The sequence below is a fragment of the Schistocerca piceifrons genome, chromosome 7, assembly GCF_021461385.2.
Source record: "Schistocerca piceifrons isolate TAMUIC-IGC-003096 chromosome 7, iqSchPice1.1, whole genome shotgun sequence".
Classification (NCBI taxonomy): Eukaryota; Metazoa; Arthropoda; class Insecta; order Orthoptera; family Acrididae; genus Schistocerca; species Schistocerca piceifrons.
Window position 1 is genome coordinate 340,338,117 of NC_060144.1, and position 5,407 is coordinate 340,343,523.

Genomic DNA, 5,407 nt, shown 5'->3' on the forward strand with positions numbered 1-5,407 from the left:
GTTCTACAGTTGGTAGGATAAGTATATGTCCTGACAGAGTTCATGGTCCAGAGAGGGTTGGGATTTCCTTGGGAGAGGATGTGGAGGGTGTGCAGGTGATGCGTTGGTGGGATATGTTACTCGGAGGTGTTCAGTGCGAGGGAGGAGAGGTGGGAATTTGATGAGTTGGTAACGGATCCCTGTAGGGAAACGTAAGTGGATGTGGAGGAACTTTTTGAAGGGGCGGAGAGCCATACAACATTCGCACAGCAAAGGATGGGACGGATCAAGGGCTAGTACGCGTGAAGGACAATGGATGGCTATAGTCCACATGTTAAGCTGCTCAGCAGTTTCAGTAGTTTTAGTCTGTTGTAGGATTTCTGATAGATGGTTAGTAGGTGAGGTATCCACATTAGTTTTCTGAATGAGAAAAGATTAGTTCTGATACACTGGTGAAAGAGTCAGTTATCGAACTCTGATGGGCAATTGAGGATGAGAAGGAGGGTTGTTAAACGTCCCTTATTGGTTTTTTCATTATTTCTGTTCATTGGTGGTGGAGCCAAGGGCATCGCCACAGTGGTAGCACTGGTTCCCTTACATCACGAAAGTTAAGCACTGCCGGGCTTGGCTAGCACGTGGATGGGTCACTGTCTGCGACTTCCGAGTGCTGTTGGCAAGCAGGGTGCATTCAACCCACGTGAGGCCAATTGAGGAGTACCGGCACCAGTCACGAAAACTGTCAACGGCTGGGAGAATAGTGTGCTGACCACATACCCTTCCGTATCTGCATCTGTCTAAGGACTGACGATGACACAGCGCCCGGTCGGTACGTGGGCTTTCAAGGTCTGTTCGTACGGGCGGCGGTTGTGACGTATTTCACTGGAGCTGTTTACCTGCTGCCTAGCGCCGGCTGAGGCTTGTCATTACTGTGTGTACCAGCCACCGCTGTGGTCTCTCGCTCTCCTGAGTGTGTTGCTTTGCGTAACCTGCAGTCCCGTAGCGCTGTTACTGCTGGCAGCCAAGACGCCGGAAGTCGGTACACGTCCTCTGCCGGAAGTCGGTACACATCCTCTCTATTCATGTTGGCTGTTTCTGTCGCCTCTGTGATCTTGCTTCCTTCTCGAAATTCTCTTTTTTTTTTTTTTTTTTTTGCTTTACTTATCCTAGTTTTGTCTTATCTTTCTTGTTCAGACACTCGTGTAGTGATGAGTCTCCCTGTCTCACCTACATACACTAGTCCACACTCTCATCCGATTTGCTGACTCCAGTAGCATGTGGCTTGTCAACTCCCTCTTTCTATGAGACAAGAACATCTTTTATTCTGTTTCTGCCTCGGAAAACCGGCTTGTTAGCTTCTAGACGGAGATTTTTCCCCACCTGTTCAGTGACCCCTTGAACTAATGGTAAAAGGATAATACTTTGTGCTTCGCCGGCCGAAGTGGCCGTGCGGTTAAAGGCGCTGCAGTCTGGAACCGCAAGACCGCTCCGGTCGCAGGTTCGAATCCTGCCTCGGGCATGGATGTTTGTGATGTCATTAGGTTAGTTAGGTTTAACTAGTTCTAAGTTCTAGGGGACTAATGACCTCAGCAGTTGAGTCCCATAATGCTCAGAGCCATTTGAACCATTTTGAACTTTGTGCTTCCTTGTGCTCTTGCGTTTTGCCTTCATTCTTTGCCATCATAGTTTTACCTATCATCTTCATTCCATAACAACTAGCTCCAAAATTGGACCCGAGCTTTAGTAGTTCAGCCTTCAGATGTTCTTCGTCGCTGATCCGGTGAGCTATTTTGGTTAAAGTGTGCATGGCGAATTTCTTCTGTGTACGGGGATGGTGAGAGGAAGCATGTAGGAACCTTACCGTGCTGGTGGGCTCTATATATTCTATGATCAAGTTTACCTTCAGGCTCTCGGTGAACATTCACGTCGCCATAGTCAATAGGATTCTGCTGTGCTGCTGATTCAGGCCCTGGTGGAATATCTGTAGCTCTTCTCCTTGCGGCTAGATTACAAATGTGTCATCAACACATCGGACCCAGCATTCTAGGCGTAATGGTGCGGACTGGAGTGCTGCTTCTTCAAGGGCTTCCATGAAGATGTCTGCTCCCATAGGCGTGACAGGGGAACTCATAACTACTCCATCTGTCTGTTACTAAAATTCCCCTTTCACCTGAAATATGTGACTGTTTAACAGTGGTGCCCTAGCTCGCAGACATCGGGTGCCATGCGTTCCTTTAGGATGTTAACTGTGTCTGACACTGGTACATTTGTGAATAAGGACCTAACGTCGAAGTTGACCATCAGATCTGTAGCCAAGATAACCTTTCTTTTGAAATTGCTATAAAATTGGTTGAGTCCTTAATGTAGAAATTTGTTAGGCTCACAAAATGTCGAAGCTTCAGAGCCAGTTCTTTTGCTAGACTTAGGCGGGTGAACTGATGAAGAGGCTGTGGAGGAAATCCTCTTTGTGACCTTGTGCCTGTGGAACTTGCGGGATAAGTCTTCTGGCCGTGTCGAAGTTGATTCTAGTTTGCTTTAGCAGTGCTTACGTCGATTTGATTACCTTGGCCGTCGGATCCCCCTTTAGTTTCTTATAAATATGTTTTCTCAGAAGAACCTCTATTCGCTTGTTGTAATTTACCGTGCCCATCACCTCATGTCTGCTCGTATTACTACTAAATCATAACTGTTCTTCAGTTCCGCGATAGCACGACGCTCCTCCTTGCTGAATTTTTGTTTCGGAGGCTTTGTGTGAATCGTGACTCGTACCGTTTCTTGCTGGATCTTCTCCGCCTCATGATGACGATTCGAAGCTTCAACAGACACGATGACGTCTTGTTTCGTCCGACTGCGGAATTCATCCCTTTAGCCGGAATTTGTGTGGTTACATCGCTTAAGATGTGGCTGGAGAAGTTAACTACTGTCCATCGAGCATCCAGCATCCGTCCCTCCTCAGTAGTTTTCTGCTGCAATTTGTCGAACTTCGTCATCTGACGGATGGTGTTACGATCGCTCATCCTTATGGTGTGTTAAAAGGTTAACCTCTCTACCATCTCCCAGTCGTCCATATCCAATTTTCCAATCAGGAAGAGGCGCCGTTCACCAAATTTTCTGTTGTCTGTGTCGAGACTAACGCGAATGTGGTGGATCAGTGCCCGCAACAAAGCTTCACTAATTTGTACCAGATATTCTTCGCCTTCAGAATGAAATTTTCGCTCTGCAGTGGAGTGTGCGTTGATATGAAACTTCCTGGCAGATTAAACCCATGTGCTGAACCGAGACTCAAACTCGGAACTTTTGCCTTTGGCGGGCAAGTGCTCTACCAACTGAGAGGCATTGACGGTGGAAAACAGATCATTTTTTTAAGTTTGTTTTTCCTGTCAACCGTAGGAGGAAAAGGCGGTAGCGCACTTACACGGGAAAGGCAAAGGTCCCGAGTTCGAGTCTCGGTTCGGCTCTCTGATTTAATCTATCAGGAGGTTTGATATCGGTGCACACTCCGCTGCAGAGTGAAAATTTCTTTCTGGAAACATACCCCACGCTGTGGCTTGGCCAAGACCCCGCAGTATCCTTTCTTCCAGCAATGCTAGTCTTGCAAGTTTCGTAGGAGAACTACTGTGAAGTTTGGATGGTCGGAGACGAGGTAGTGGTGGAAATGAAACTGTGAGGACGGGTCGTGATTCGCGCTCGGGTAGCTCTGTTTGCAGAGCACCTGCCTGCGAGACGCAGAGGTCCCGATTTCGATTCTCGGTCCGGCACACAGTTTTAATCTGCCAGGAGGTTTCATCCTCCGGCTTGTTAGATTTTATAAGGGACGTCAGCCGTACAAATTTTGACACTACAATGGTTTTTACCAAAAGAAACATCTCGTGGAAGGCCACTTGCAATAGTGGCCGAAACGTCGGACGTTTTACGCATTGACAAGGTAATAACAGATCCAGAAAAACTGTGCATTGTGTTTAGAGAAGAGCAGGAGAATCTATCCTCCGAAGGTAGTCTGCCGAAGCAATGGAGCGAGGAAGGCGCTGTTCGCTGCTCCGGAAGTGCGCTGCTCGGTTCCCGCCCGTGGGGGTACTAAGTCGTCAGAGTGTAGGAGGACGCGCTGTGGAGAGGTGTTACATTAATGGATTAAGGCGATTACGGGCAATTACGGGTCGCGGCCGTGGGGCGCTGATGGCTATCGGCGAGGCTGTAGCGGCGGTGTGTGGTCAGACGCGTAACGATCTGGCGCGGCCTCTGCGGTCGCACACGCCGATTACAGCGCCACCTGCCGGGCCCTCTGATCTCCGCCGGCAGGCGCTGCTGCAGGCTAATCGCGCAGCGCCGAACGCCAAGAGCTGGACGGGAAACTCAATGACCACAACAGAAGACAGATTTATTCTGTGTTCTAATCTATACTCCACATCCCGCATTATGGTGTAGGGCAGTGATCCCCAACCTTTCTGAGACCATTTACCCTGAGTGCAACTAGACATTACCTAGTATCCCTGCCCTGTCCCCCCCTCCCCCCCCTCTCTCTCTCTCTCTCTCTCTCGTGTCTCGAGTGTTACTCCTCCCTCCCGCAAATTACCACCAACTTAAGCACCAACTAAACTGTAGAATCAAAGACTTTTCTTAAAACACTTTTAGTTTTGAAAGGATGAAAAATGAATGATATGTATTTGTGTGTGCGTGTTTGTGCTTGTATTTGTGTGTGAGTGTGTGTGTGTGTGTGTGTGTGTGTGTGTGTGTGTGTGTGTGTGTGTGTGCGCGCGCGCGTGTGTGTGTTAGAATGAATGAGGAAGGAATTCGTGGTGCATCGCAAATGCTACCCACAACTAACTAGCTACGGTGAAGGTAGACAGTAGTTACAACACACACTTCCCTAGCATTACCCCCCTCCATCGCGGCACTTGCAACCGCAGTTAGCCCGCAGCTCGTGGTCGTGCGGTAGCGTTCCCGCGCCCGGGTTCCCGGGTTCGATTCCCGGCGGGGTTAGGGATTTTCTCTGCTTCGTGATGACTGGGTGTTGTGTGATGTCCTTAGGTTAGTTAGGTTTAAGTAGTTCTAAGTTCTAGGGGACTGATGACTATAAATGTTAAGTCCCACAGTGCTCAGAGCTATTTGAACCATTTTTTTGAACCGCAGTTAAAATCAATCATGTTAGAGAGTGTGCACTATACTTGCTGTTCGTAAATCACTTGACTGCTCCACTCCTCACTTCCGAACTGGCAGAAATTGGAGTACTTCAAGCAATTAATGCTTTGTGTCTGTCCACAATAATAATACTATTGTGTACAGCACTATAGTAGCCCTTACGTGGTTACTGCTGTGTCGTGCTGTCAATTAATTCATTTACCTGTATCGGAGCGAGAAATGAAGCAATTTCTGTACTACTGCAGCTACTATCTATAGTTTTGAGAATACATTTTCCCGAGATATCTAGCATTCG